This window comes from Lissotriton vulgaris, chromosome 11 (assembly GCF_964263255.1).
Source record: "Lissotriton vulgaris chromosome 11, aLisVul1.2, whole genome shotgun sequence".
Taxonomy (NCBI): Eukaryota; Metazoa; Chordata; class Amphibia; order Caudata; family Salamandridae; genus Lissotriton; species Lissotriton vulgaris.
The window spans coordinates 484,875,869-484,895,595 of NC_141699.1; the positions used below are offsets into that span (position 1 = coordinate 484,875,869).

Below are 19,727 nucleotides of genomic sequence, written 5' to 3' on the forward strand. Positions count from 1 at the left end.
CTACAATTTGATTGTATGGGAGCACTTTTTATTTTATTTTTTTGCAGAGTTTTATATAACGCGAACTAGACCTGAACCAAATCGGGTATCAGAGCGCTTTACATAGCACCAGTCACGTTACATGAGGACACACATTCATTTTAGGCACGGGGAGATTAAGTGATTTGCCCAGAATCACAGGAGGTTTTTGGTGTCATTACCGAGACTCCAACCCAGATCCGAGGTTGAGCGCCCTGAGCCACCACTTGACTGATAGTAAGCTGACTGACCCCAGGAATCTTGCTATGGAGGTGGATCGCTGGATGAACACCAAGGTCCACACAAAGTTGTATGGAGTGACGCTGCCAGAGGGGGGCAGGATCTCCAGCAGAAGAGTGGGGGACAAAGGTAAAGCACAGGAGGTCCCTAAAGGGCCCCAAACTAATACCCAGGGTAAAGGTTCCCATCCCCTAGGAGATAAGAAACAAGGGGCCTCTTCAGGGAAGCCTGCAGAGATTAGCCCCACATGTGCTATGTCTGTGAGCAGGTGGGTTACTTGAAGGGGGACCTGAAGTGTCTCAAGAGGGCACAGCCACCCACCAGTGGGCAGTCCAAGGTGTTGGCTAGTGTACCACTTGGGGAGCAGTGGTACCCACAAGAGGTTGGGGATCCCGCAGGGATGACCCTTGTCTCACTAGGGGAAAGTGATATGGTCCCAGGAAACCAGATTCCTGCTAACACTATGAAATACAGCACCTGGGTGACCATCAATGGGAGAGGGGGGGAGGCTCTAAGATACTGGAGTCAGTGTGACCTCAGTCCGGTGTCACCTGGTCTCTGAGGAGCAGGTAGTCCCAGAGGCATTCCACAAAGTAGCTGCTGCGGACAGCTCAGAGCACCAGTGTATGGTAGCGAAGGTTCCCTTTGAATGAGGGGGGCGTCTCAGGTCTCTTGAGGGTGGTTGTGAGCCCTACCATGCTTGTGATTGTCAGCTAGGTAAGGACCTGGAGAAGTCCTTGTGGAAGTATGTTGAGCTCAGGTCTCACTTGGAGATGAATAGGTTGCCTGAGTGGGCATGCGTGACCACTTGGTCCATGGCAGCCAGTAAAAGTATTCAGAAGGACCAGGAACCTGAGAAAGTGACCCATGTGCCGCCAAAGAGAAAGGGCAGGGGGTACAGAAAACCCGCCCTGAGGTTCCTATGGTCCGGGAGGAGGCTGACCTTGCTGGGTTCACCCCTGTACCTACATGGAAGTAAGTGTCGGAAATGGGGGACTTATATGAGCTGACCCATTGATAGCAAGAAGGTGGTCCCACCAGGGAAGAATTCTGCTGGGAGCAGAAGGAATGCAGGCTGCAAATCCGGCAGCTGATGATCAGTCTGGATCACACTGGATCCACTGGGAGAATGGTCTCCTATAAAGCGAGCCTAAGGTTGCTGAACCTCGGTCAGCTCGTGTGCTGGTGGTATCCCAGCGCTTCAGTACCTTCCTACTGGGTCTGGCTCATGATGTGCGTTTGGCAGGACATTTGGGGCAGGGCAAGACCTTTGACAGGATTGTCACCCACTTATTTTGGTCTAAATGCAAAGGCTGTCAGATGCATATTGCAAGTCTTGCCAAACTTGCCAGGCAAGTGGTAAGAGTGGGAGGAAGTGTAAGGCTCCTCTACAACCTTTTCCAGTTGTAAGAACCCCTTCTGAAAAAGTTGGGATGGACATTGTGGGGCCACTGAATCCCAAGACAGCTATGGGCAACTGGCACATCCAGGTCTTGGGGGACCATGCCATCCGGTACCCGGAGGCTTTCTCTCTCAGAACAACAACAGAGCCAGTGGTGGGCTGGGCATTAATGGGGATCTTTTTCCGTGTGGGTTTCCCCAAAGAGGTGGTATCTGACTGTGAAACCAATTTCATATCCAAGTTTATGACATTCCTGTGGGAGGAGTGCGGTGAGACCTACAAGTTCACCACTCTTTACCAACCACAAGGTAATGATTTGGTGGAGATATGCAACCAAACCTTAAAGGGCATGATTAAGGGTCTAACATGACCTATGAGGCGTAAGTGGGACGTCCTCTTAATCATGCCTTCTCTTTGCATACAAGGACGTACCACAGAAGTCATTAGGGTTCAGTCCCTTTGAGCTTCTGTATGGGCACTCTGTGAGAGGACCTCTAAGTTTGGTCAAGGAAGGCTGGGAGACAGTCCCTGGGAAAACTCCCCAGGAAGTTTTGAGCTATATGCTGACCTTCAGGAACCAAACTTCGCACTTCAGGTAACTTGCTCAGGCAAACCTAGAAGCAAGCCAAGAGGTGATGAAACGCTGGTATGACCACTCTAGAAGAGTTTCAGCCTGGCCAAGATGTGGCTCATGGCCCCGGTCGAACCTTTGGCCTTGCAAGACAAGTGACTGGGCCTTTTGAGGTGGTGGAGCGCAAAGGTAATGACACCTACCTGGTACATTTGCAGACTCCCAGGAACCCTCTGAGGGTCCTCCATGTGAACCGCCTCAAGCCTCACTTTGAGAGGTCTGAAGTGAGCATGCTCTTGGCGACAGATGATGGGCTGGAAGAGGAGAGTGAAATTCTCCCTCACTTCCTGTCCACCAAGGAGCACAATAGGTCAGTGGATGGTGTGATCCTCTCCCCTACACTGACACCAGAGCAGCAGAGTGACTGTCCCCAATTGTTGGGGCAGTTTGCTGCGCTGTTCTCCCTGACCCCAGGTGTTATTCACTGCTGTACCCATGATGTGGATACTGGTGTCAGCCCTCCTGTGAAACACAAGATTTACAGGTTAACTAACTAGGTCAGAGCCAGCATCAAAGAGGAGGTCTCTAAGATGTTGATGTTAGGGTGCTAGAGCCCTCAACAGTCCTTGGACAAGCCCAGAGGGTTTGATCCCAAAGGCTGCTGAACCCATGCCACTCCTGAACTGTGGTTCTGCATGGACTACCTTGGGCTCAATGCCGTCACCAGGAATGACACACGCCCTATTCCTATAGCTGATGAGCTCATTGATCAGGTGGGAGCTGCCAAGTTCCTCAGCTCGTTTGATTTGACGTCTTGGTACTGGCAGGATGCCTTAACCAAGGGGGCCAAGAAGAGGTCATCAATTTCAACACCAGAGGGGCCCTACCAGTTTTGAGTGATGCCCTTTTAGTTGAAGAATGCCCCCACCACCTTTCGGAGATTGGTCAACCAAGTGTTTTGGTTGGGCTGGAGGATTTCAGTGCCGCTAACCTGGATGACATTGCAGTGTTCAGTTCCAGCTGGGAAGAACACTTGCAACACCTCTAGAAAGTATTGATGGCTCTGCAAAGGGCAGGCCTCACAGTCAAGGCCAGTAATGGCCAAATCGGGCAGGAATCTGTGGTGTACTTGGGGCATCAGGTAGGAAGCAGCCAGGTGGCACCACTACAGCCTAAGATTGACACCCGTCTGCCTTGGGAGCCCCCCAAGACCCAGAGAGAGGTAAGGGCCATTTTAGGTCTCAGTGGCTACTATAGAAGGTTTGTCAAGGGCTATGGCATCATTGTTCCCCCCTTGACAGAGCTGACTTCCAGGAAGCAGCCCAGGAAAGTGATCTGGACTGATGCCTGCCAGAAAGCCTTTGATGCCCTGAAGGCCGCCATGAGGACGTCGCCCGTGCTCAAGGCACCCGACTTCTCAAAGGAATTTGTATTGAAGAATGCCCCGCCACCTTTCAGAGGTTGGTCAACCAAGTGTTGGCTGGGCTGGAAGATTTCAGTGCTGCCTACCTGGACAACATTGCAATGTTCCGTTTCAGCTGGGAAGAACACTTGCAACACCTCTGGAAAGTGTTGAAGGCTCTGCAAAGGGCATGCCTCACAGTCAAGGCCAGTAAGTGCCAGATCGGGCAGGAATCTGTGGTGTACTTAGGGCATTGGGTAGGAAGCAGCCAGGTTGGCACCACTACAGCATAAGATTGACACCATTCTGCCTTGGGAACACCTCAAGACCCAGACAGAGTTGAGGGCCATTTTAGGTCTCACAGGCTACTATTGGAGGATTATCAGGGGCTATGGCATCATTGTTGCCCCCTTGACAGAGCTGACTTCCAGGAAGCAGCCCAGGAAAGTGGTCTGGACTGATGCCTGGCAGAAAGCTTTTGATGCCCTGAAGGCAGCCATGTGGACAGCGCCCGTGCTCAAGGCACGCACATTTTCAAAGGAATTTGTAGTGCAGACTGATGCTTCAGAGCACGGTGTGGGAGTGGTGCTCTCACAACTAAATAATGAGGACCTAGATCAGCCTGTAATCTTCCTTACCAGTAGACTGCGCCCAGGGAACAGAGGTGGAGGGCCATAGAGCGAGAAGTTTTCGCTGTGGTCTGGGCACTGAAGAAGCTAAGACCCTACCTGTTTGCGACTCATTTCCGATTTCAGGCAGACCACAGGTCCCTCAGATGGTTAATGGATTGAGGGGTGAGAACCCAAAGCTGTTGAGGTGGTCCATATCCCTACAGGAAATAGATTTTACAGTAGAACACCACCCTGGCACAGAACATGCCAACACCAGGTTCTGCCGCCTTAGTGAAGAGAACTCCAGGAGGTTTAGTGTCTCTGCACACTTTCTCACTGCTGTCCATTGATAAAATGCAAGTGCTCCTATGGTAAATTTTATTATTGATTAGTGTTTCCATTATTGGCATACTGGATTTACTGGTAAGCCCCCAGTAAAGTGCCCTGAGATTGCCAGGGCTTGTAAATGAAATACTGCTAGTGGGCCTGCAGCACTCAGTGTGCCACCCACACCAGCAGTGTTTCAAAGGGTTCTCAAACCTGCCACTGCAGTGTCTGCGAGCAGTTTTTACTGCCATGCCGACTTGGCAAGTGCACCCACTTGCCAGGGTCTAACCTTCCCTTTTGTTGCATGTGAGTCACCCCTAAGGTAAGCCCAAGGTACCCCTGTGGGCAAGGTGCAGTGCATGTGAAAGGTAGGACATGCTGGTGTGTGTGACATGTCCCGATAGTTAAAGTGTATTTAGTTTTTCGCTATTGAAAGGCTATCTGTCCCATAGAATAGAACGGGAGCTTACACATAACATCTTATGAGTATATCTTCCCATTGGGACAAGAGAGAGAGAAATTGAGTTCAGTATGCCCGAACTCAGAATGTACAAATGCATCTTTTAGGAAAGACAATTTTTATGTTCTGTTTTTGAAAATACCACCTTTAGAAAGAGGTATTTTCTTGTTTAGCCATCCAGATCTGCTGGGTTTTGGATTGACTGGCTGGCTTTGGAATGACAGGGCTAGGGATGGGCATTCTCTTCAGACAGTCACTGCGGGGGCGAGGTATGTCCTGCCTTTCCAGGGTGAGTCAGGGTTGAGCTGAATAGACCCAGGCTGCATTTAGAGGAGTGGGGGGAGATTTCCTTCCACCTGAATGGGCCTGGTCTGCCTTGGACAATGCTCTCTCCACCTCCTGCCAGGAAGCTGGACCAGAGCAGACGGAACTAGTTTGTTCTGAGCACAGTCTCTGTCCAAAAGTACAAAGAGAAACTGAGTATAAATATTGGAGCCCAGACTCCAGAACTTTAGAACTCACTTGGAGCAAGGAACCTGCCAAGAAGAGATGCAAGAACTGCCAGGAGGAGTACTGAGACTCTGCTGTGTTTTTGCTTTGCTGGATTAGCCTGCACTCGCTGCTTCTGCCTTGGGCAGTGGAAGAACTTGACCAAACTTTCTTCACTTGTCTCTGAGTATCTCCAAGGGCTTGAAATAGAGCTTGCCTCCTGTTCACAAAGTCTCAGGGATAGCAAAGACTTCACTTAATTCTGGGTACCACCTCTAGATCCACGGGTTTCAATTGTCACAAAGGGAGAAAGCAGCTGACACCGTCACTGACACAGCTGCGCGCTCCGTGTCCTGAAAGCACATCAGAAGGTACTGCCGCACTACGCACCGCAACCCTGGTCTCACCAGCGACAACAGCCTGCCTCCACCAAGCTACTTATGCACCGTGACCCGTGGGCACCGCGCTCCGCACCGCCTCACTTCACTCTGCCGCCCTGGTCTCACTGACATCGCTGAACGCTGACTTCGACACCCGTGACAGCACCGTGATTTGAGGGCACCGCTCGTAAGTCACATGACGCACCACCCCATCCTATATCGCAGTCTGAGCCGACCGACGCCAGCTCCCATCAACCGGCACTGCTACTTGCACTGTGACCAGTCAACACTGCAATGAGCACTGCCAAACTCCGCACTGCAGCCCTAGTCTCATCTACGCAGCTGGGAGACCGTCACCAAGCTGTTGCCTGCACCGTGATTTGAGGGCACCGCACACCGCACTGTTAGGCTTCACATGGCAACCGCAAGGGTTGCAATGACCAGCATGCACCTACGCGGTCGGACAAAACTGTTGGATTCTGTTGTTTTCAGCACCCTATAGCCCCAGACTGAGCTACAGGCTTCAAGGAACTGTATGTTAAAGTTATTCTTGCAAAGTGCATATTTTTTATTACTATGTTAGTCTTTTATCATTTTGATCTTGTTTGCACAGATAAATATTGGTTACTTTTCTAAAACTGGTGTGGTGTCCTTTCGTACTGTTTTCCCTGTATTACTGTCTGTTATGTGCAAATGCTTCACACAATTCCTCTGAGATAAACCTGACTGCTCATGTTTGTGTCCAACCCCCAACCTTGAGGACCAGTGGATCGCACTTCATGTGGTCTCTATCCTTTCAGCTGTCTGGTTTGGGCAACTCTGCGAGGAGACTAAGCTCCCGCAGCTTAGCTCTCCAGGTCACTGAGACACTTCAAAGTGGGGTTGCTCTAAGGAATTCACCTGCCTACAGCAGCTGATAAATGTATGTGTTCAAACCCTGCAAAATTGGGGATTCTCTGTGGTTTTACGATCGGCAACTCCAGGCCTACCTAGTATTTCAGCAGAACCAAGAATGATTTCCATATGGCAAGGTCCTGTCTAATGTGACAAGGCACGCACAAAATCAATGGACTGGGGAGCAGCCCTGAGTAATTATCAGTTCCTGATAATAATTACAGGTTCCAACGTCACTTTTTTGTATTACCCTGTGTTTGCATGATCACAGTAATACAATACCTATTTACTTTCTCAGTGCTTGTTCCTATTTCAGTTTAGAAAGCTCTTGAGAAAAGAAGGCTGTGAGGCTTTTAGGATTTCAGCTAAGGATTTGCAATGGTAAATCACAAGTAAGGGTGGGCGGGCGGCTACGCTCCGTGCACGGAGTGTGCGTAGTGCCGGCTTCTACGCATTTTGCGTAGCAGGCGTAGAATCTGGCACTACGCACGCTCCGCAGACGGAGCGTAGCTGGCCGCCACCCGCCTCCCTCCCGCCCTCCCTAAATACTTTAAATTAATAGTGTAAAAGAATTAAAAGGCACTTACCTTGCCCGCCGCTGCCCGCCGCGTCCCCGGGGCTCGCTATCTTCATTGCTTCCGTCTTGTGTAGTAATGCGCATGCGCGGACATCCGCGCATGCGCATTTCTCACGAGAAATGCGTATGCGCGGTCGCCCGCGCATGCGCATTAGTACACAAGACGGCAGCAATGAAGATAGCGAGCCCCTGGGACGCGGCGGGCAGCGGCGGGCAGCGGCGGGCAAGGTAAGTGCCTTTTAATTCTTTTACACTTTTAATTGAAAGTATTTAGGGAGGGCGGGAGGGAGGCCTGCCGTGCGTAGTGGGGCTACGCGGAGTGCGGAGGTGGGCGTAGTTTCTCGCCCACTTCACGTAGCTCCGCGAAGACCCACTACGCCCACTACGCCCAGGGTTAATCACAAGTCCTTGCCATGCAGGCAACAGGAAAACAATGGACAGGCTGGAGACTGCTGTCAGGGCTGAAAGACTGCCATCTCGGAAGCCTTGATTTAACAACGCTGAAGATTCTTATACTTGATTTACTGCTGTGGATAATGGGCCAGATGTGCGACTCGCAAAATGGTATGTACAACAGTGTCTCATACACTGTTTGCGATGCCCAATGGGGTCACAAACAACCTGCCTCATGAATATTCATGAGGCAGGTTGCTATTTGAGATCCCTCATTGGGAAAGGCCAGCACTCACAAAGATGATGGCCTACTGGGGTCAGCAAACCACCATGTCTGTGACGCTTTTTAAATGAATAAGGTTTTTTTGTTTAAATGCAGCCCTTTTTTCCCTTAAAGGAAAAGTAGATGCATTGAACAGAGAAAAAATTATCATTTGTTTAATTTTTTAAGAGTAGGACCACTGCCAGCTCTTAAAAAATATTTTCGATGCCAGTCACAAAGGGAAAAAGGCTCCCTAGGTTCGACCCCTTCCTGTTTGCGAGTGGCTTACCCTCTACTTGAAATAGGTGGTAAACTGCAATTGCGGTTGCAAAATAGTTGTACATAGTTGTGCAACTCGCTATTAGGAAGGGACGACCTTGGAATGCCCCTTCCTAATAGCAAGTCGCAAACTCTATTTTACAAGTCGGTAACCTATTACCAACTCGCAAAATAGGATTTGTACATTGCAGACCCAGGGCTTTAAATGGGATGAAAAACCTAAGGGGGTCTCTCAAAGGGGCATGGCGGATGATAATAAAGGCGTGGCTTAAAACAAGTACACTGAAAATCTGTGTTTAGCATAGTGTGCCACCTGACTGGCATTTTGCTGTTTCTGTCATGGCATCCAGATACTTAATCCAGCAAGTAACATTACACCTACAACAAGCAAGGGCTATTGGCTTTGTCAATGGTTGTTAGTTGCATAAGATAAATAAGCAACTATGGCTTTGTTGTATAGAATATGGAAAAATGCTTCAGTTCTGAAATGAGGAGACTGAAAAAACTATAACGAGTCTCTTTGAAAGGAAATCAAAGGGAGTGAAGGGTGGCACTGCTGCAGAATTAAGATGTATTTTTTTCACAAATGGTGAGGACGAAAACGGAGAGCCCATTAGGGACCCGTCTCAGCACTTGCTTTGTAGACGTGCAGCAGCGGGACCCGGCCCACTTAAAGTCTTGAACAGACCTATTTAACGGTAGCAAACGGGCTGATTTCCTCCAGTTTGCGACCGTGAAAAAAGGTGGCCCATCTGGCCCTCCTCCTTATTATTCAGCCAGTCCCTCGGGCGATGGAGTATCTCATCAAATTCCTGTCAGCAGGGCTTGTATAACATACGACTTTGATGTCAATATATTTGAAAACTCATACTCTAAAATGGACCGTCAGCTTTTTTTTTTCTTAACATTATTTTTGGGGGTGCCTTGCCCTATGCCCAGCCAAAACACCTCTGGAGTGCATAGAGTACGCTCGCCATGTGATTGATTGAACAATCTAGGCTGGCATTGAAACGTCTCCCTAAACTCAAATTTACCTCGAATTTCACTCTCTTTACCATTTTACACTGGAAATATAAAAGAACGAAATTGTTTCAAAACTTGAAAAGTGCTTCTACACTCTGAGTTACCGTTCTAGCTCATTTTCCGCAGTTCTGTTTCTTTGTTCAGTTGGGGGATATACGTATGAGTTCTAGGAAACAGCTCAGTTTCACTGCTCGTCCGTGCTTTCGGTTTCATATTGAATTATAAATAGCTCATAATCCGCTAGGGCCAAGGTAGGAGTGGCGAAATGTTGGGTTTTATGTGTGTGTGAAGGGGAGGGGAGGGGGGGGGGGGTGCAGGGGGATAGCAGAGATAAATATCCGAAAGGAAAGGAGGTAGGTCCATAGATAGAACTGAGGAGAAATACGCGCCGAAGTGAAGGAATAAAACGTGGGAGACGAGATCGGGATAAGGGGACGGACAGCAGGACGAAGGAGAAAGACAGAGTACACGAAGATTGACAGAGGAAGGAGGCAGAGAAAGGGTAACTATCGGAAGCAGCAAGGGACGGGGAAAGGCACCAGCCCAAAAAATAAGCGAGATATCGGAGAGAGGTAACAGACAGCCAGAAAACGGGTAAAGGCTACAAAAGCTAGAAAAAGAGGGCGTGGCAAGAAAAACAGCGACACGAGAGAGGGAGAAGGGAGTATGCTAGGGAGTGAGGGGAGACACCCGCCAAAAGACAGCGAGGAAGGGGTGTCCAGTCAACTTCAAGGGGAACGGAGAGACATCATGTCAGATGTTGCAGTAACTGCACAGAGGGTGATATGGAAGCAGGTTACTTTATAACACGGCCAATCATTAATATGAGGGTCACACCCGTCAAGGTCGAACTGGGGCAGGAAATAGGCCCGGGCATCAAAATAAAAGTGGCCCCTTGGGCAAATCATTGATGAAAATGTCCCTCATTTGCATAATGGGACAGTATTGAATTTATAAAGATTCACTCCAGAGGTGTTTTGCAGGGCATGGGTGACTGTCAGCATTCGTGCTTGCTGCAGCTAAGTTTGTGGTGATATCAGGGAAGTCAACAATTCCAGACCATAAAAGTGGCCCCCACACTGACCTTTCAGACCAGCCCTTCAAGCCCCGCGCGATTGCCCTACAGGGCCAGTCGACCCAGACCCCTGCCACGTTTAGTTACTGTGAGTGGCTGGGTCTGGGGAAGAGAAATCTGATGAAGAAGAGGCACGGAGGGGCAGGGGTCCTAGTCATCAAGGACCTAGAGGAAGAGCTGCAGACAAGTGCAACCAAGACAGATAATCAAATCCATCTGAGCTGAAATGTACTTATGGATTTATTTGTGTTACTTACAGAGTGGACACTACAGACTTCAGTCTCAAGGTGCACACATTTGCTTTTAAAACGAGGTATGTTTTTCATTATTATTATGAAATGGAAGAAACAATTATCACTTCTTGCTTTTTGAATTTTATTGTCTGTAACCTCTGATGCTCTGCAACTGTTATGGGTCACTCTTGTGTCCAATCGTAGAGAAATAGTTTTGTGTCAATGCACAGCATTTGCTCAGTCGATAACAGGTTCCAGTGCTGCCAACCTTGCCCACGCACAGCAGAGCACTTGGTGTGAACTCTATCAGGAGAGGCCTAGGGTTAAAAGTTAGAGGTGGGGGGTCACTGAAGGCGAGAGCCTAATGTCTGGCTCTGGCTAGCTGGCGGTCTTCTTGGAGCCTCACTCTCAAAACGAGCCGAGCCTTCTCGTGCCTTTTGCTGTCCTGCCCGCCCTCTTACCTCGTTCTTCACACATACCCACACCGACGGGATAATCTTCAAAGCAGAAAGCTTTCTCAGTGCAGGCACTGTCATGAAAGTCTAATGGCTGAATTATGCAGTGTTAGTTCAGGAAACCTGTGATCAATCTCGGCTACCTCACCTCAGTTGAACTAACTGTGATGCTACCTTAGGAAGAAAACTTTGTTGAAATGTAAAACTTCTTTGTCCTTTGTTTACAAGATGATTGTTGCACGTGTTGCTGCTTGGCTTGTGCATGGTTTTTTAGAGCCCAAACTGACTTCTAGCTCGACTCTGGGTTGACTCTTCCTGTTAATTTGCTGGCTCGCCCACCTCTATTAAAAATAGGTAGCCTAAGGACAACACAAAAACAGTAGAAATGTTGTTGTAAAATGCCCCAAAGGCCTCACCAAGACTCACTCTAATCTCGACCCCACTTCGACTTGCTCACTTTGGGGTGTCCTGTTTCAATTTTGCAGTTCAGTAAACCAGGGTGGATTCCGGGGATTACTCATCTTTTGGGTAAGCCAGAGGTTTCCAAATACTTTGTGTAACTGAAAGTCAATCCTGGTTCTGTGGATTGGGCAGTGGTCGAAGTTGGGGAAAAAAAGTAGGGTAACTGTGGGCGGAGCATCAGAGGGCGGAAATAACCAGAGGATTGGATCGGTGGTCGGAGTCAGAGGTGTGGCCAGAATGTACAAAACGCCCCAATTTTTAGTATTTGTTTGCCATTTCACTGGCCAGTTACAGCTTATTATGTTATTTAATTCAACCAATGGATACACATGATTATTTAAGGTTTAATATGAGTTATTGATATTAAAATACACTCGCAAAGTGGGATATGTTTCCAATCACAAAATGTCTTAAATACGCTTAAAGTGGAAGCACAAGCCATTTGTCTTTGAGCCATGGAGTTTCTGTCATCAGTACTTTTCCTTTCCACAAAAGCAGTTCAGCCATGAATAGCAAAATATCCTTGTTTGCAAATGTTTTCTATATAATTATGGATCTGCCATATTTGACACATAACACAACATCTGCTACATTATCTAACATTTTTAACTTATTAAATGTTTGTAGCTCAAATGGATCAAAAGTTACAAAACAAATGTGACACGTGGTGCGGCGAAGTGGACCACAAAGGTTGACTGATCACCTTTCTCACTGCTCTGTTTGTATGTTACACTGGTACTAGTAAGGCAAAATCTTTCCAGAGACTGTTAGCATGTGTAAAATGTCAAAATAATAAAGTATCAGAAAATATACTGCATAACACTGCATCCTTTTTTTTGCTGCATAATTTAGTCAACACTGAGGCATAATTTGCCCTCCTCTGCTGCATAATTCCTGTGGCCCCAATGCAGGCAGCACATGTTAAAAGTGCTTGTGCATGAAGCAGAGACTGTGATGTTTGCAAACTTAGGGCCAGGTGTAGGTGGCCCAATACCGGTTGGTAACAGCCGAAATTTCAGAATTTCGGCCCTTACAGACCGGTATTGGCCATTTGGGATGTAGGTGGCCTAAATGGCAAATTCGTTAAGTTGCCGATTCAGTATTTTAAGGAATCGGTAAATTACCGATTCCTTTAAATACAGAATCAGTAAATTACCAAATTTGCAATGTAGGGAGCACTCAAATGAGTGCTTTTCCCATTTTAGGATTCGTTCTTTACCACCAACTATAAGTTCTGTCCATCATCTGTTTTGTTTGGTAAATAAGGAATACCTTTGAAAATGCAAATCTGTGCATTTTCAACTGTGCCATGTGGCAGATATACATGCCCTCAGGGCATGGGCATGTATGTGTGCCACATCTGCACACAAGCACGATTCAGGGGTGCAACAGGGTGTCAAAGTGACACCCTGGCACCCTTGAATGTTTCCCCCATTTTACTGAATCAGTATTTACTGATTCAGTAATTGCCATTCATTCCTATGGGCCTGGAGGGCAATTACCGAATCGGTAAATACCGATTCGGTAATTTTTACCGAAAATTTATCTACATCCCATTTACCTATTCTTAAATACTGAATCGGTAAAAATCGGTATTTAAGAATAGTTAAATTGGGATTACCTACCTCTGGCCCTAAGTTTGGTGTGTGTGCAAATCTTGCATTGCCGATTCCTGGTGAATTGCAGCTACTACTGTTGAAACAAGACCAATGGAGGCACCAATGGGTGAGGCAGACTGGCCTCAAGGGCAGGGCTGGCTTTAGCGCTCATGGTTCCCTGTGCAACAGTGTTTGTTGGTGCCCCCCTTCGCCACGTATTCCCTCACTAGCACCCTTTCACAGTGCCCCTCAAGTCTCCATAGCTACACTCTCTCTCAGATGCATTTAATTAGATTTACAGCGCCACTCATACCAGTGTAGGGTGTCAGAGCTCTTTACATCACATACATTACAGGGACAATCAACTATACTTGTGTAAATAACTGTATAGGAAATGTTACATAAGACAAAGGACTACAAGATGTAAGAGTCACATGGCAAATATACTCGGAGGTAATATAGTTTAATAGTGATTGGTATGTAAAAACACAAACTGAACATTTAAAACGTAAGACCAATGTTGGAGGTTCTCTTTAATTATCAGAATTGATTTCCATCTGAATGAACACCTTTTGCAACATTAGGACAATCAAAGACTGGGGAAAAAACATAACACTCTCTTTTATACCTGGCAGTTTACATACAGCTCTTAGATGACAGTTAATAGCTCACTGTTCTATATTAGGATTTTAACTTATAAACTGAAAGTAACAAATGGATCTCTCTGACAAAAACAGTAATCCACTGACCTATTTACATGATGTGCACTTTGTAATCTGCATGGTACATTTCTTTTTTGCAGAAGGCACATTAACCCTCTGCACTACCTTTCCATGAGTCAAAATTTCCACTAGATACAACTCTGATCTCTCTCTCTGTAGGAAGAACATTAATCACCAGAGTTATCATGACATTTATATTGTTTCCGAACTTTGCTGGAGGCCAGGAAGGAGGCACCAAGTGCTTTTAAAACTATAATATACTTACAAACATGGCTCCCGCCCAAAGTCAGCGCCCAGTGCAGACACACTGCCCTAGAGCTGTCTCGCTCTTCTGAAGAGTCCTGTCGCCTCAGTAACAGAGTCACTGTTGCTCTGGGGTGTGCTGCTCCATAGGCCTGCCCACAAGTCTGGAGGTGAACTTCTGTATGGATTGTGGTGGACAGGCATTTCGTTAACCTACACTTGACATGGCTAGGGTCCACCTGCTGGTGCTAAGGCACCAGGGCTTCTAAGGTCTAGCATGGGAATGCGCTCCCTCAGGAGAGTGGTCTGGTGGACTGGTCATGAAGGCTGAACCTGGTTCCCCAGTTCCATATTCAGCAACTCTGATCGTAGTGCCACATCCTCTCCCCCACTGAACACCATACTTCCCCACTGAGCGAAACTTGCAATGGCTTCAGCTAAAACCCAATTATGCCCTGCTTTAAACATCTGGATGCGACTCAATTCAAATTACGCACCAGCAAGATTATTATGCTGCCTAAAAAAAGTAACACCATCCTGGAAAAAGCAAACCCTCATAGGGAATCCATGATTAAGTAAAGCACTTGAAATGTAAGCAGGAACAACATGGTTACCTTAGCACTTTTACACTCACTATTCAGAAATCAGTGAGTGCTTTTGCCTGAGAAGTTAAGGACATGACTATAGGGCCCAGAAGGGATCCATTTCAATGTCCAATGTCCCATGAAGTACTTTTCTTTCAATGCCGGTCTACCAGAACTACGCCCTCTCATATTCCCCTCCATCCTTTACTTGGGACTTGTTCTCCTATGTTTTATTATGAAACTGTAACTAACGTAACCATGCAAAACTGGTATTCTTGTTATTCCTGAACGTGGAAACCTGAGCAACATGGCTGATGCCAGGTGGAGCTGCTAGACAGCTATAGAGGAGATCGGCCCTGGCCACCCCCTCGGCGGTCACCTACCCAGCCAGACATTAGGCACAGTTCTCCTCGTCTTCCAGCTTATTCCGCCTTCTGCCCCCTCCCTCCGATGAACTACAGTAACATTGTTCTTTTTCCTGTCTTTTACTATGCTCTTGTAACGGATGTAATTTATAACTTGTAACTCAACGATCCTCATGTAAAGCTCTCTCTCATTAGTTAGTTTGGATAGAAATGCATTCTTATTAGTAAAGACAACTCCAGAGTTACACTGAATTTGTTATGCTGGTTTTTAGGTTGAGCCTGGGCAGCGCATACGCTGCTCTAAAAGGCATGTTTTATTCGAGTGTGGACTTGAAGCCTCTCCCTCTCCCGCCCATATTTCTCATTGACCTGGTTCATTGTCCTTCATAAATGCTGCTTTCTGACTTGTTAATAGGCTTGTTAGTCCCTACTTAGTATTGCCTTGTCTTCATTTGTAGCCTCTCATGAGGACTGGTCCTTTTTAGGTCTTGCAACTGCGACGCATCGAGAAGCAGTGTCGCAGCGAGACCTATAGTCGGAGAGTCTGCTTTCAAGGAGAGAGGAGATGGGCACGCGCAGCATGCTGTAATCGGATCAGGTTGCGCGCGCGTTCCCCATTTTCTGTCTCTCTTGAAAGCCTTCAACACACACAGCCACACTCCCCGTGCTTTCGCTTCGCACACGCACGCACACACACACAGAGACACGCGCACGCGCACCCACACACACCCACACACGAGCGCACACACAGAGATACACACGCACGCACACAAGAGCACACATACAGACACACACCACACACCTCGCCCGCCGCCACCCCCCCCCTCCGACCCCTCGAGAACAACTAAGCCCCACTCACCGCACCGGCGTCACTCCGGACTTTTGCAGCCTCCGCGGGGCTCTCCCTCGGGCATGGGATCCCCGCGTCACCACTGCTCCTCTGGGCCAGCCACTCCGTGGGCGAGGGCTTCAAAAGACGGAAGTCCCGCCCCACAACAGGCTTGACGTTCCCGAACTTCCGGTAAATCTCCTCGCAGCTTGCTAGTTTACTAATTTATTTTTAATACTGGGCCTCACCTAGTGTTTGCGCGGTTTTCATGCTCCCTTTTTGCCATCTCATCGCAGTTTGCTAATTTATTTATTTATTTGCTTTTAATCCCGGGCCTTGTTTTTTATGTGCTGGTGAAAGTGCCTGGGTCACCTATCTGTTCCCAATCGGTGCTGGATTTAGCAGTGTCTGTTGCTTGCGTACAGTTCTCGTTTCGAAGCATGCTGTCGAGTTTTGGTGAATGTGCTAATTACAGGATGACAAACCCAAAGTGCGTTCCCCACTGTATTATTTATACCCAAATGTCTCAGCCCGCTTCGGACTTAACATTATTTAAATGCAGCTTTTCTCCAACTCTATTCCCAGTTCGGAAGAAACGTCTGCCACGCTTCTGTTGTGACCCTTTTGATGCCTGGCGTTGGAGGAAAACATGGGCATTGTGTCCTTCTCGGACTGTACGTTTTAACAGACACTCTTTGAGACTGTTCTTGGCACGATGTCTACGTGCTCCTCTTTAAACTTCCAAAAGTAACATTTGGTAGCTTTGCAAGGAAAGTTATATTATCAAAGGAATCTACAAATATACATTGGCACGGGAGAGGCGATGTGTCAGATTCTGCGACGTGAACCATGCAGACCTTTGTAGGTATTACTGTCCGCTTTATTTAGTTTACCAAGTCCGCGTTAAGACGAATGAAACCTTTGTGAAGTTTATATACATATCGCATTTACACGAGACCAGGGCATGCTATTCCCGACCTCGTACTGCGTTGTTTTGCCATACTGTATTGAAATTTCAATTACATAGCGTTTCCAACCCCTGAAGAGTGACGAGGCTTTGAAGCGCTTTACGACAAACAGCTCCCTCCTCGGAGCCCAAGTTTCGTGGTCAATCCTTTGGTTATTAGAATTAGACTTGTGCTCTCAAAGAAGCACGAAACTACTCCAGTTTCTTTGTTGTACATTAAAGACTTCGGTGTGATCACTGGAGGAAGTTATGTGAGAATCAAAAGGTTGATGGAATGAATAGAGATAATGTTGGTTTGTAGGGATATGGTTTCAAAGAGAGATTAAGATAGGCAGGCGATTTAGAGTAGTCTATTAATAAAGGAGGCGCGCAAAATGTTGAAAGGAAGGAGGGGGCATTCAAAACAAATATGGGAGGCAAATGTAATGTAAGGTAATTGTTTAGTGCAACGTTTTAGGAATATATTTAGGGACATGTTTGCATCGCATGCAGTCTATGGATGTACACCTGTATTGAGAAACAGATTTTAATTTGTACTCAAAAGGAATGTCGTATTTAACAGTCTTTCTAGAGACGCTTTACTTTTCAAGGGGTGGCAGATACTTGCTTCAAAAAGCAACCCCAGTGCTTGTTGACACCCCTTTAGAAGCGACTGTCAAGCAGTGACATTTAAGCATATTCTTGTACCCATAATGAACATTTGACTTTGAGAATACCATTGAAAAAATATCTTGTGCACATCACCCCACTGTAGGTGTGACACAAAAACTAGTTTTTTTTTAATCCATTTCACGGCGAAGCGCTACGTCTTGTTATGCATGGCAGGAGTGTCGAGCGCTGGTAAATTGATTCCCTTCATAGCGCAAGAAGAGTTTTCTGTTTCTTTGAAGACGGTGTTCTTTATACGCATTGATAGTATTAACCCTACTCATCGAATGCTGGTTTTCTTGTTCTTTTAATGACCGATGCTGATCTATATCCCTGCCTTCACAACATGTGGACAATGCTTATTTCTCCACCAAGGGTGTGACTGGCTCTGGTTTCGTAGGTGTCGGTGTGTACAGGGCTGTGTGTACTAGCGCTTGTGTCAGCCCTGGTGTGTTTGCACAGGCTCTGCTCACTGGCCCCAGGCCCAGAGGTCGGCATTTGACCCGGTGCCCTCGAGTAAAAGATGCCTCTGCCTGTCTCTTCCTTCAGGCCCCAGCCTGGGCAGAGGGGATTGTTCATCCTTTCTGTGGCCCCGATGGCACGTCAGGACAGGGATGCTGGCCTCAGAGGGCACCCTCCGCTCACTGGTACTCACTGGCACTCACTCACTGGAGTGAGGTACGAATGTGCTGCACACACTGGTGCACACAGTGAGCCTGGACCCCCCTTCGCTGCAGACGAGCCGAGGCTGTCTTCCTCCAGAGGCAAACACCTGTCTCACTTACAAGCCCCGCAGGCTCACCGACCCAAGGAGAGCTGCATCCCCCGGGTACCAGACGGACGTGTGCCAGCCGGACTCAGGTTAACGGCGGCTGTGGGGAGGCCCCATCCGACCTCCGCTTTAAAATGTAATACTGCACCCCTGGAGGGTTCCACAACCCTGCACCAGAGCTCATAAACAGGCTCAGCTGAAACGGAAGCGGGCAACTGCCGTGTGAATGGCGCCTGCAAGTCAGCTGAACACCTCTTACAAAACAAAACATAACTGGTCGGTGGCTCCACCTTCGAATCTCTGCGGGTTACATGTTTATTCATTCATTCATTCAAAGTGGCCCTTCTATAATACGCCGCTCCTGCCCGTTATGTGGCTTCGGGAACCTCTTAGCTGCAGTTCCAGTATCTTTTTTTCTCATTTGTGAAATGTGATCTGCCTGTTATACTGAACCCCGGATGAAATCTGAAGCAAAGGCAGATGTATATTCAGATTTGAAACTCTTGAATGTAAGAGACCTTTATTCCGTAATTGACCTGGACACGGAAAATGCAAGCGTAACAATGTCTTATTTTGGTCACTTACATGTCTGTCTTTTGTCGTTCAACACATTAAGTGATGGCAGAGCGCTGTCTCCCAGATGCTGGGGTCAGATTGTGCTAAAGTCGCACATGTGTCCTTGCCGATGCCGTGCAGATTGTGATTTAATTGGACTTGGGTAGGCAGGGGACGAAGAGAGAAAGGAAGACACAGACTAAGGCACAAACACTTACTCAAAGGCAGATGGGAAGATAGATTGCGAATGATCCAAAGGCAATACAGATACATGGACATACAATCTGGTAATGATGGATAGTTCATAATTAGATGTATTAAAACGTCCTTAGAAGTCCAGTGATTTCCCATCTCTCCATTTCTTTCCTGTGCTCTACCTGTCCTTGTAGTGTCCATCACTGCTCCTCTCTTTTCTTTCTCAGTCTGTCCTTCTTGCTCTGTTTTTAGGTCGAGGACTGTGTCGCACTGCGTAGCAGGGTGGGCGGAGCTCCGATATTTAATGTTTCTTAGTAGGGGCTTGAACCCGTCCCTCTTCTCCATTGGCTGGCTTCCTAAATGGAGGCCAGCCATTGGAGGAGACGGGCGTCACTCCGTTCAAGCCCGGGCTTTTTCGGATTGAGGGGTGTGTTTTTTCGTTTCTTTCTATTTACTTTCTCTCCTCTTCCCATTGGCTGGAATTTTACCTTCCAGCCAATGGGAAGAGGAGAGAACGAAAACACGCCCCTCAATCTAAAAAATGACCCTGCTTTCTCCGAGGCAATTCTGCCTCGCTTCAGAGAAACGTGGTCGTGGTCCTGTGGGCGCGGCTCTGGGGCAATTCTGCTTTCATCGCACTCCGGATTCTCATGTTTCACTACTGTTCTTATTGTGAAGCGCTCTGACACCTTCGGG

At 47.5% G+C, this 19,727-nt stretch overlaps 1 protein-coding gene across 2 annotated transcripts in view; it reads left to right on the plus strand.

Moving 5' to 3' along the window:
- Positions 1 to 9,552: 9,552 nt before the first annotated feature.
- The window catches only part of LOC147682138 (guanylate-binding protein 1-like), a 181,940-nt gene continuing 171,765 nt past the window's right edge, over positions 9,553 to 19,727 (plus strand). The window contains exons 1-2 of one of the 2 annotated variants that reach the window (XM_086943545.1): positions 9,553 to 9,830; positions 10,663 to 10,716. The gene's annotated coding sequence lies outside the window, so the exon portion shown is untranslated. The remainder of the gene's footprint in view (positions 9,831 to 10,662; positions 10,717 to 19,727) is intronic. The other variant, XM_086943547.1, reaches the window with a different exon arrangement.